This window comes from Ostrea edulis, chromosome 4, assembly GCF_947568905.1.
Source record: "Ostrea edulis chromosome 4, xbOstEdul1.1, whole genome shotgun sequence".
Lineage (NCBI taxonomy): Eukaryota > Metazoa > Mollusca > Bivalvia > Ostreida > Ostreidae > Ostrea > Ostrea edulis.
The window spans coordinates 16,201,262-16,214,062 of NC_079167.1; the positions used below are offsets into that span (position 1 = coordinate 16,201,262).

The 12,801-nt window shown below is 38.3% G+C and overlaps 1 protein-coding gene across 5 annotated transcripts in view; it reads left to right on the forward strand.

Annotated features, from left to right (window-relative positions):
* Positions 1–1,114: 1,114 nt before the first annotated feature.
* Positions 1,115–12,801, forward strand: part of LOC125672133 (helicase with zinc finger domain 2-like) — a 33,265-nt gene continuing 21,578 nt past the window's right edge. For 2 of the 5 annotated variants that reach the window (XM_048908254.2, XM_056162078.1), the window contains exon 1: positions 1,115–1,378. The gene's annotated coding sequence lies outside the window, so the exon portion shown is untranslated. Of the gene's footprint in view, positions 1,379–7,506; positions 7,622–11,888; positions 12,429–12,801 lie in introns of those variants that run through there. The other 3 variants (XM_048908253.2, XM_048908252.2, XM_056162079.1) reach the window with 3 other exon arrangements.

A 12,801-nucleotide genomic window follows, 5' to 3' on the forward strand; every position in this document is an offset into this window, starting at 1 on the left:
TTCAGGCACGACGCCATCCCTTCTGGACAGCAACCAGCCTACGTAACGACCTCCTGAACGCCTCGGGGGTGAATGTGTCCACTCAGACGATACGGAATCGGCTTCACAATTCAGGTCTCAACTCGAGAAGGGCATGTGTTCGAGTCCCTCTGACTGTTCGACACCGGCAGGAGCGATTGGACTGGGCTGAAGATCATGTCACTTGGACACAGAACGATTGGGTTCAAGTTCTGTTCACCGATGAGTCCAGGTATTGTTTGGACTTTACAGACAGGAGGCACTGAGTGTGGCGACGACAACGTAAACGTTTCCATGATGCCAACATCAGTGAACATGACCGTTATGGTGGTGGTTCCATCATGGTCTGGGGTGGAATCAGCAGGGATGGAAGAACAGATCTTCATGTCCTGGAGAGAGGAACAATGACGGAAGTGCGGTACCGGGATGAGATCCTCGATGTTTACGTCAGACCCTACGCTGGTGCTGTTGGCCCTGAGTTCATCCTGATGGATGATAACGCCCGTCCTCATCGCGCCAGGGTGGTGGAGCAGTACCTTCAGCAGGAGACAATGGTCCGTATGGACTGGCCAGCGCGCTCGCCGGACTTGAACCCGATTGAGCATGTATGGAACATGCTGCAGGTTGCCCTTTCACGCCGTAGATCACAACCCACGACTTTGGCAGAGCTCGGAAACGTCCTCGTGGAAGAGTGGAACAACCTTCCCATTGGAAACATCCGGGTGCTTATTGACAGCATGACTCGACGTTGTCAAGCCGTCATTGATGCAAGGGGAGGCCATACCCGGTATTGACACTTCATCGACTAAGTGTAATGATGGACTATCCCCAAAAACTGTGTAATTCTTTCTCTGGTTTGCTGTTAACTTTTTGTAATGAAATGCCTTTTGGTGTTATCAGATTTCAAGCATTCCGTATTGATAAAAGTTCATGCCGTTCATGAATTTTCATTCATAACCTGAGCAAACACGTTTCTGAGTCAAATTTATGTCTTTTGTTATGTTAGTGGTAAATTACACACATATAACCTAGTGATCCTTATCAAATTTTGAGTAGTATATATATAAAGCACAGAAAATTTCAATTTATCCGGATACCCACTTCCGCACCTGCCCGGGGTTGAACTCAAGACCTGCGGAACCAACTCTCCTAGCAGCATGTAACCAGTGCGCTAGACCGCTCGACCATCTAGGCAAATCTAGACTTGCTTTGCCTTGAATTTGTTTGTATTTCAAGGCTGGCTGTATCATCTATAGAAATCTTATTAATGTTCAGGATTTCTTATGGTCGATGTGGGCTTCCATAGAAATTTCTCAAGTCGTCTGACTTTGGTCGTGACAAGCAAGAGATAATCGACATGGTAAGACGCTTACTTTTTTTTTTAATAATCGTTCAGATTTTGTCACTGTGCGAGTACTTGTGTGTTTAAGCGATGGGTAGAAGACAATTTCTATTACGATTATTATCAAATTAGTCTAGCTTGAATATTCTCTTTATACATGTATACCTTAAAAAACATTTTTGACATGCACAATCATAGATTTATCTTTTGAAGGCTCGTCGAGTGTACCTCATATGAAAATTAACATTTCCATATTGCATAGAGATTAATAAACCAATCAATTTTAATGTCTGTGTACGATAACACAGTGGATTGGGGGCGAATTTCCCTTTTTTTTTTTTTTTTATTCTTTTTTTTTTTTTGAGGTTTTGTGTGTGTGTGTGTTAAAAACGCTTTACTTTTAAATTTGTCAAAAAGTATCCTTCCTTCAGTCTGCAACTGCTTTCTACGGACCCTGAAGTAAACCCAGCTATCATAAACAAAGTTTAACAAGTATGAACTACAGTTTGAAAACAATCTATGTATGATATGGAATTAACATCTTGCAAAACCTTTGATCTGCATCATTGGAGAATATTGAGATCGTTCATCCATGAAGATAATCTTACTACTTATAATGCACGGTGCTTATCAATAAAACCGAGGAGTTAATTACGAGTAGACAGATTGGGGCATTTTAATTTTAAACACCAGTTTCACATGAAGACGGGCAAACAATATGATAAATTTAAAGGACAGGGTGATATTTGAGAAGTTGCACGCGGATATATTGATATTGGCGCATTGACCCAATATTACCTATGCTTTATAAAAGCAGTACAATGAATGAACAAAAGGTCCACCGACTAATCAGTCCCCTAGCAGAGTAATACTAAGAAGTACCATAAACCTATCATAATTTTCCTGTTCTGCATAACTAAGCTAACTTCTAAGATTCAACAGCAGCATAAAACAAGACCTCACCCTGGAATCTGTATCCCTACCGGAGGGGGGGGGGGGATTTTACAGATTTAAAAAGAGGACTCTGTACATTATGATAATCTTCCATTTTTATAGGATTAGATAGAAATTATTTTTTAAGATACTATATATTAGTATTATATTGGCCCTGCCCTAAAGCCTTACCTTGACTGAGGGGCAATGAATTTTATAAATCAAAGTAGAGAGCTTTTAATTAAGCAATAAGATGCTTACTTTGTTGTTTTATCGGATGAAGAAGGTAGCAAGCATTACAGAAAAAAATTATAACCCACGTTAGAGTCTCTACCCAAGGACCAGGAAATTTACAATTTTGGAAGAAGCGTTCCTGTTCTATATGACTATCTATTTAGTTCTGCTTACAGATGTAAGAAGCGTTCCTGTTCTATATGACTATCTATTTAGTTCTGCTTACAGATGTGCAGTTGTAGATAAGAATATTTCTAAAAATTGGTCAAGTTTTGACAGTTTTTAACCCACCCTAAGGCTAAGGCCCTGGAGTAGAAGAGTCCTGCAATTCACAATTCATGCCTCCCCTTGTCCAAAAGATGCTTCATACCAAATATGAAAAGATTTGGAAGAGTGGCTATCAAGATCTAAAATGTTCAATTGTTGACGAACGATGCCGGACGCAGGCCAATAACGATAAATAAAAAGATGAAAATAGCAAACAGCAACCAATATGAATCCATAGTCAAGAACGGGATAAACACAAACGGTCTGGAAACACCAGGGGTAAGATCATGCGATTAAGAGAGATAAGCATCCACTGTTGAAGGTTACATCCACCGTGAACTGTCTGCCTCTATTAGGTAAACTGAGTAATCTGTAGTGACAATCGGTCTTACAATTGGTATGTGCAAAGAAGATCATTATAACGACCACGGAATTTGCGAAATACTGACTTTCAACGAGACGGTTTATACCCTTGTAACGTCAATATATTTGACAGTAGCGTACCTCAGTTTAGCAATTAATCAAACATATTTCCCGTATAAAATACGTTTTTGATATACAATAAAAGAGTGCGTAAGAACATCCGGTAGCAGTAGCAAAGTGGTGAGACATTCGCTTTGTAACTGGGAGGCCCAGGTTCGACCTCGACGGTGCGTCAGAGGTAAGGCATTTAACATAGGAAGTGACTGTTCCTTCGCCAAGCTCCCTGGGGCGCGTTTTACAAAAGAACTTACGACTTGTGTATCATACTGGAATTTCCCCGTTTATTGTAAGATCAATGACTCCCATGCAAAATAGTAAAAAAAAATGTTGAAAATCAAACCTCAGAAATATTTCAATTAATTTATACTAATAATTGTGTAATACAATTTATGACTTGCAACTTTGTGGTAAATTGTTTTGTAAAACGGGCCCCTGCATTACAAGTGAAAACCACGGGTCTTTCGAATGTGACCTTAAGGCATTAGCACGATAAAAAAAACTTTGCCACCCAAGTTTGTATTTTTCTCAGCTCCAAAATGGAGGGATGGGATTAAAGATTCTAAACTAGCAAACAATGACCATTTGTTTCAAATATTCGTGCAGCTTCACTATTACGGTCCATGCATGGGTCACAATTTGTGCCACATCATCTACAGATGGTGGCTTCTCTACATCAGCACAAAATTTCGAATGGGATGTAAAACAAACAATCTAATTAAAATCAGACTTCTTAGAACCGCGCCGAATTATCTGCGCATTTCATTTTCTTTTCGACCCAGCGACATACAATAGGCAAAAACGTAGGACATCTAGAAATTGGTCTCTCTATTACGAAAGCCCAGAAGGCTCATTCGAGATTCGAAATTCAAAATACGAGAACCCAACGTTTCAAAAATATGAACGTATGCCTCTTTCTTCATATCACATTCCATTAAACCAGATATAACATGAACATCCCTGTATCAGAATCTTTTTGTATAGAATATGAGCATCTCCAGTATCATAGTCTTTTGGTGTGTGGGAGCACATCAGTATCGCACAAATCTTGAGGTTTACCAAGTAATTTCAGAGAAATGAATGACGATATTTTGTACAACCTTCAAGTAACACAGATCAGCTTTGTCCTTTTGTGTCTGGACTCAGTCATGCGATGCTCGCCTTCAAATTTATTTCTCTGTTACTTACAACAATATCAACTGAAAAAGCATTAAATTGGTGGGAAGCCTTTGCAGAAGAATGTTCTTAGCACAGTTATCAGGTCATTTGAACAGCTTTGCCACTCCACAAACACAACAGTCTTCTTTCCCATTTATTCAAGTCCAGTCCTATGAAGAATATTATTGTCGTCTAAATAATCGTCTATCATAACGTCTACGTTTTTCGTCATCCTTACGAGTGGATCTTTTTAAAGCTTGTCAAAAAAGACGAAACTTTGAGGCCAAAATATTTTTTTCTGAAAGCCTTCAGTATTCTAAATAATACTTTAAGGCAGTTCATATTTGTGATTTATTGATACAGATATGATAGCTTTAAATCTTTGACTTATCTTTTCTTCTGTAATTTTTGTGTGCTTAGTACTAGTCATCTCAGCAAGCCAAGGGTTTTCGGTCCACTCCGCTCCCCACAAGCATATGTGGGGAGCGGGGTGAACCGAAAACCCTTGGCTTGCGGAGATGGGTTCTAGCAGTTAAACTGATACTAAATAGATGTTATTCAAGAGTTTAAACATTTTTCACGTCCCCCGTGCGCAGCATTAGAAACAATTGCCTCACACCAACGACAGAATTCATTATATGCTGATAAATCGAAGATGTAGTACAAGGAACAACATCTCCTGATTTTAGCCAAGGAACGGGTGGTCCAGGGCTCGAAATAATTGATGGTCCGATGGTCTGGAGCGAGTAAATTATGGATTTCTACTTTGTACTTATCAAAATTCTTCAACGATCGAGCTAGTTAATAGTTAAATGTATGCGCATCCAGCTTTTTATCGCAGACAACATGATTTCTTGATTTCACTTTGTTAAGTTGTACTATCAACTACTATGAATGTAGATAAATTCATGAATGTTTCAAAGAACGAGCTGCCTTAAGCGGAGTATATCTCAACTGATTCGATACGCGAGAGCTTGTTCTGTATCTGTATTGGTACGTTGAATCACCACTTCTGGCATATGATCAACGGAAATGAGAGAGCGCAAGTAGATCTTATTCGCGCTGAAGGCTTGATTTAAAGCCTTCTACAGTCTTTGAACACACTTGATGTCACTCAGTTCATTCCAGTCAATGAATGTGCGTACAAAGAATGAGTTTCTTCTTATAGGTGTGTTACACGATGGTATATTGAAACAACGGCTATTGTTGGTACTATGGACGACAGACAATGTGTTCGAGTAATTTACTTAGCACAGAAGTTAAAGAAACTGGACGGTAGTTTTCCGGTAGGTGGCGGTCTCCATTCTTAAAAAATGGTGCTATATTTGCATTGAGCCAGTCATTTGGTAGGCTTCCTGAATCAAGAGACCTCTGGAAAATCAATGCGATACTCGGGGCAAGTTCGGTAGCACAGTCTTTCAACACACGGTTAGGTATAGAATCAGGTCCAGGCGCCTTCGAGGTTTGAATGTTTTTCAACAACTTTAGGACACCGTCTTCGTTGATAGTTATGTCTGATATTATAGTCTCACTCGGTCCATTGACTGGTGGTATGGTAGTACATGTATCTCGAGTGAATACAGAACTAAATTGGTCTATTAATATATCAGCTTTTGACTTGTTGTCACTGCAGAGCTGGCCTTTCCTCTTCAAAGGTGATAAACCCTTCTGGAGTTATGTGAAGTCAAAACAACAAGACAATGTTGGAGTATAGTTGTTATTTGCCAAACCTTCTTGAATAGTCTTGTTCATGTATGACCACTCCGCTCTACGGAAAGCCTTTTTGCATTCACGCTGAAAGTGACGGTAGTTCTCCCACTTTCCGGTTTTCTTTGCTTGTCTGTGTAAGCGTGTTTTGCGTCTGGTCATTTTACGCAATGTATGATTTATCCAAGGTGGTGATTTACGCCGTTTAGACACTCTAGATGGGATGTGCGTTTCTATTTCGTGTTGAAGTGCGGACTTAAAGTAAGACCAAAGGTCATTAATGTTCTTCCCGTCCTGGTACATGGATTTCACAGTGACATATATCCCTTTGCACTTATCACGCAGTGCGTCCCAATTTGCTTTCCCGAATAGGAATGATTTCCTTGGTTTCTGTCGGTTATAGTGCGGCTTGGTGTCAGAATATACCCGGAATTGCAGTGATGCTCTTAACGAGGGACGGTCTTTGTTCTTTGTATGACCAGTTTTTAATCGAGGCAGGCTACTGACAAACAAGTTGATGTTAAAGGGGTTTTAACAATCTCGTGTAAAGTCAGTATTTCGCAAATTCTATGGTCGTTATAATGATCTAGTTTGCCAATACAACCTATCTTTGGGTCAATTGATGTCTGACGTGTTTGATGCCGATTGTTAGGCCGTTCTTGGCAAACTGAGATTAAATCTCATTGATAAAAAGTATGCAAATTTACTAAAATTTAAAAACGTTTTGTTATAAAGAGCATTTATAAGTAATAAAATACAATGTTTGTCTGGTGGTAAAAGAAAGCAAGTAATGAAGTGTTGTGTCTCCTTTGGTACAAAATGCTGGAAATTCAATTTGAAAGACATTAATTAAATCAAATATCCATTGTGCACAGCAAATCTTTTTTAAGATTTGAACTTAAGCAGGTAACTTTCTCGAACTCGAAGGTGTCAAATAGGCCTACTTGGGATATGTCGATGTGAGTTCGCTAGTCCCGGTCAGGTCTACGCTTAAATGAGTCTAGAAATCTGGGATATCTCGTACAGGAAACTTGCCACTTTTTGTCAGTCCGGGACTCCCAAGCATAATATTTACCTGATTCATGTTACAATTGGGCTAATTGTCCACTCTGTTGAACATAATGGTACACCAGATGGTAGATTTTCACATCCGATCTACCTCACACATCTTAAAGTTTGTCAAAATGCATACCTTTGAAAACTATGCTCTTATTTCACTGATCCCTTTGATTTTGTTTTTAAAAAAACAACTCGGGTATTATTAATGAAGCCCGCACTACCCTGCATGTTGATTGCACGTGAACCAATCGATAGATTGGGTACAATCATTGATTCAGAGAGCCAACTTTACAAGATGTCAGATTATGTGCAGTGGGTCGCTATGGCAATTTTAATTGTATATTGGTTCAACGTGTAAGCGCGGAACCGCAGTTCGTGACTTTACCTGACAAAAAATAGTTGCTACTTGTTCTAAAGGCTCGGGTAAGTTTTACTCAAAATTTGTGAAATTTGTGTTTGGTTTACGCTTAGCTTTTCCTTTGTTCAATAATGGAGGTGTTGTAAATAAAGAACCCCTTCGTGGTTTTTCAATCATTTGTTGTAATCAATAAAATAATGAGTAGTAGACCGTGAAATAACAATGTCTGCAAATGAGAATGTCGAATGCAGCTTTAGATATAGCACTAGTTTGTGACATAATTTTGATTAATTGTTTTATTCAACACGTTGCATATCAGGTTGATTTGTAATTTAGCAATTTACCATTGTTTTTTTTTTTTTAAGAATCTGATTACCGTTAATGAATATATGCCAATACTACAATTTCATCTAATTAAATACGCCAATATAACGATGTCATTAGACATTATATACATACATTGGCATTCTAATTTGCTCGTATGTAAATTGCAAACTCGATTAAGTTGAGGACCACGTGATTTGCACAAACATACTATTGCCTTTAGTCTTGATATCATGGATTATGACTACTCGATGACTAAGCCTGTCTTTTGCATAGACATGGGTTTTTTTAAATTGCAAAATAAACTACTTTAAGCCCGTATGCACGAGAAATGTAAGAGTGTGTTTAACTTTACTCTCATGGAAATTCATAAATGTTTAATATGCTCTAGAAAACATACGAATGAAAATATCTTTCAACTTTTTACCTTGACCTATAGGAGAATAGTCATATTTTCTGATTTTTTAAAAATAGAATTCGTCTGCGTTGTTTTCATTTAATCGATCGTCGACGGCCACAGAAGTCTTTTGTAGCGCTATTAAAAAGAAAAATGATCGGGAATGCGTAATTTGATCTAAATAGACTGTTAAAACGTATTTGATGATTTCTAAACAATGCGGACGTCAGATAATATTAACAATAATTGAAATATGGAGAAAAAGCTAGGTTAGGTATACTCGGGTTCATCTTATACAAAATCCATGGACAATTTTTGCACACTTACGTCATCCCATTAGCATTTTTATGCTACTTTTAAAAAAACGTAACTGAAATTTGAAAAAAAACTATGCTTAAAGGACATGCAAAAATTTAAAAAACAGTATTTTCTTATCTATTACAACTGCATTTACATGTACTTATACAACCATAACGCATTATAATTACTGTAAACCAAATTTTATTTGCGTGCAAGAAATTTTTAGCGAGGTTCACGAGAACCTCATCATCACGAATATTTCTCGCCACGAACCAGTCCTTTATCAAAACCAGTCCATCACTGGTAAATCGCGAAATCACGTCGTCGCGAATGTTCTTACGGTATACAGTATCACCATCATCACATGCATATCATTAACTGAATAGAGCTTCGCGACGACTTCAGCTTCTCCATCGTCAACGTCTCATATATTTGTAGCAATATTCCATCATCATCTGCAAACGTTGTTTATGCCTCTCAACTGATTCGATACTCAAAAGTATGTTCTGCATATGATCAAACAAATCGAGACAGGCTTCTGACAAATAAGTTGATGTTACAGGGATTTCAACGGTCTCGTTTAATGTCAGCATTTTGCAATTTTTTTGGCCGTATTTGCAAAAACAACCTGCCATTAGGTCGAATGCTGTCTGGGGTGTTTTATCCCAATTATTAGGTCGTATGCAGAAGGTCGGGATTTGAATCGAAGTCGTTAAAACAGGTAGTGAAGTTCTCGGCAGCAGGTATGAATGTCACGGGTCCTCGGAGATGACCTTAAAAACGGATGTCCCGAGTCACAGTAGGTGTGGTACGCTAAAGAACCATCACTGCTCAATGGCCGTAAGCGCCAAGCATAGGCTTAAAACCGGTATTGGTGACGTCTCCATATGAGTGAAAAATTCTACAATCATGATCAGAAAGCTCCACACTCTCGCCTCTCTTATTTTGAACAAGTTTTAAGCGAGGTAGAAACGTTCTAATCGTACAAGCAGCGCGGAAGGATCGATGTGAGATCTTTATGGTCGTAGTAAAAGCGCAGCACAGTCGGGAACTTACTCGGGTCATTCAAGGTACTCTTCTACTACGATCCCCGTAAGATCCCTCTACACTCATAACGTACATGAAGCGTACTATAAGTGTGATATGATCGGCAACAGCGTACCTACACCGTCGTTCAGTCTTCTAGGTCTTTGTAACATAGTAATATGATCTTGTATGTCATAGCGACAACGCAGTACAATCGACCGCTGGTCGCCATTGGTCAGCGTTTAATAGTCGTAGAGAAGGCGTGTCAGGAGCGTGTTCGACGTGTCAGGAGCTCGTCCAACGTAGAAGCACTGTAGTACAGTCGTAATAAAATTTTGCTTGGTTTCAAAGACGATCCGATCGGTCCCCATATTTTTATTTTCAGTTTGCAGCCTGATCTGGGTGATCGGCATGATGCTCGTAAGGTCGTAGAGCTGTATTAACGGGAGTAAATGTCTCTATTCTTTTCGATCTCTTATATATTTTAAAGTATGAGATATGTATTTCAACTATAAATATGCTATATACCAAAATAAAACCAATTGATTTTAGTTGTGATAATATATACACAATTACTTTTTGTCCCCTGCTGCAACGCGGAAGGGAACATAGAAATACCGGTGTCCGTCTGTCTCACTTGACTGTGGACACAACTCCTCTGAAACCACTCAACGGATTTTGTTCAAATTTTGTAGGATTGTTAGTCACCCTATGTAGTTGATCATATTGCACCGCCATTTTGCTTAGACAAAATTTTACAGGAGTTATGGAACTTAGTTTAATTTGTACATGATGCACTATAGGAACACTTTGTGGACGCAACTCTTCAGAGACTGCTGTACGGATTTTGTTTAAATATTGTAGGATTGTTAGTCACAATATGTAGTTGATCATATTCTACGGCATTGTTGATTCTACGAATGTTACAGGAGTCATGGGACTTTTGTGCTTCAATTTTTTTTTTTTGCGGCGGGACACATATGGCTGCGCGTAACAATCTTGTTCCTTGAAGATATGTACAAAAATATATAGGGGTAACTAAATTTAAAACATTGTTGTGACGTCAGTTCTTTGTCTTCACAGTACTTTATTTTTCATACTGTACTGAACATAGTCCAGTATTATTAAGAGCAGGCCAATATTATGAGAAATACTGTTTTAGATAGAACAATGTTTTAAGTAAGATACTCCGATGGTCTATTATGTCAGATACGGGACTGATCACTCGCCGCTGCCAGTCCCGTATCTGACATAATAGACCATCGGCCGTAACAGTGAGGGTTCTTTATCGCATCAACACCTGCCGCGATACGGTACCTCCATTTTTAAGGTCATATCCGAAAGACCTGTGATTATCACTTTTAAATGCCGAGCGTATGGCGACGGAGCAATCACCACCTATTTTACCGTTTTGGGTTTGACGCGGCCATGGCACGAGCAGGGCTCGAACTAATGACCTCCCGGTTACAAAGCGAACGCTTGTCAAGATATGATGTATGAATGATTAATATGCATAAACTGTCTATAACTGAGTGTGAACTATTTTTTAATTCGTCCAATCTTTTCATTTCAATAACGCATTTTAAGGCTTGTGTTGTAAATGTCTTATTGTTATGATTGCAAAAATACTGGTGCACTGTGCAAATTCTAATAAGAAAATTCAGCAATTTAAATTTGGGCAAGATATAGACGATTTAATAAAATAATTTTGTTTGAAGTCCAAAGCGGTGGATTATTTTCCAAAAATATTTTCACATTTACAATATTTAAATCTGCATTGAGGAAATGTTTAAAACATTTTACATCTGTACGCTGATGCCGTTAATTTAGACAATAATTTTTTGGCAGTTCATCAATGTTGGAATTGTGTGTCTTTAATGTTTAAATGCAGAAGCTAGTACAACTAACGATCTCAGAAAACGGGCATTGTTCGATTTTTTTCTCTCAATGCAGACATTTTAGACTCCGAAGTCGTCCAATGCAGGCATTGTTTGACTCTGAAGTCGTCCTCGTCCAATGCAGGAATTGGTTGTATATGTCTTCATTGGATGGCGTCAGAGTTGGTGAATGCCTGCATTGAATGACTTCATAGTATACAGTTTAATTTCACATACAAATTAACCAATTCTTTCCTTTGTTCCTGTGTTGTGACCCTTGAAGGGGAAGGGAATATCATTGCATAATTTAAATGATAGTGTGAACGATCAGATGTTTAAGTGTTTCCGTTATGTAACAAGACAAGAGCACTATTAATGAACGCATTACGTGCAGGGTTTGTTCTTGAGAGTGTAAATAGGTTTTGACAAACCAACATCTGCATATGTGATAAGAAGATTGGCCTGGTTGTTATATCTGATGAAATGCTGAACAACACATGCATTTTTTTTTTAGACTAATGTGTCAATACAATAAGTCTATATAAAGTCAGGAAGAATGTGGTTTCCCAACATTAGATCATCTTGTAAGATTTAGAAGATGGATCTCTTTGCAAAAAATGAAATTAAGATCTATGGAGATGAAATTTATTGGGTCCTACAAAATAGGACCATACTGCGAGATTAAGGGTTTTATATCTTGTAATATTTGCACCTGATGATTATTAATTAGTTTAGATTTATGGAAATTCACCTACATGTGGGGACATCTTGATGTGAATGGAAAAAAATCAATTTCGAATGGATGTAAAACAAATACGACCGATTAAAAGAGGCATATAACCTGTTTTAGATTTGGGGAAGATCGTAGATATTCCTATTTCCGATGAATTATTACTTAAAATATGATGAGCGTGGACTAGATTTACAGGACTTGTAACTCAATATATGGTAAGTAAGCAGGGCTTGAGATTCAAAGCATGATGAGTGAGTATGAACTTGTCTCCAATCATGTTGTACGGCGGAATCATTTACATTCGGGGGGGGGTGTTCGTAGATTGTAGAGATTTTACTGTTTTGATGGGGTGTGATTTCGTGGATATAGGTTGTGTACATTGACAGTGTATAAAGTGTGTAATTCGTCGTGGTTTGAAATTCATGGGATACGGGTTGTCCACACGAAATCTAATGATTCCACAGTAAATGTTATTGATCTATTACATCCCATTACAAATGTTATTAGTGATCAGGTCTTCCAACAGTCTGTTGGAATTCCCATGGGCACGAATTATGCTCCTTTGTTAGCTGCTCTGTTTTTATATTC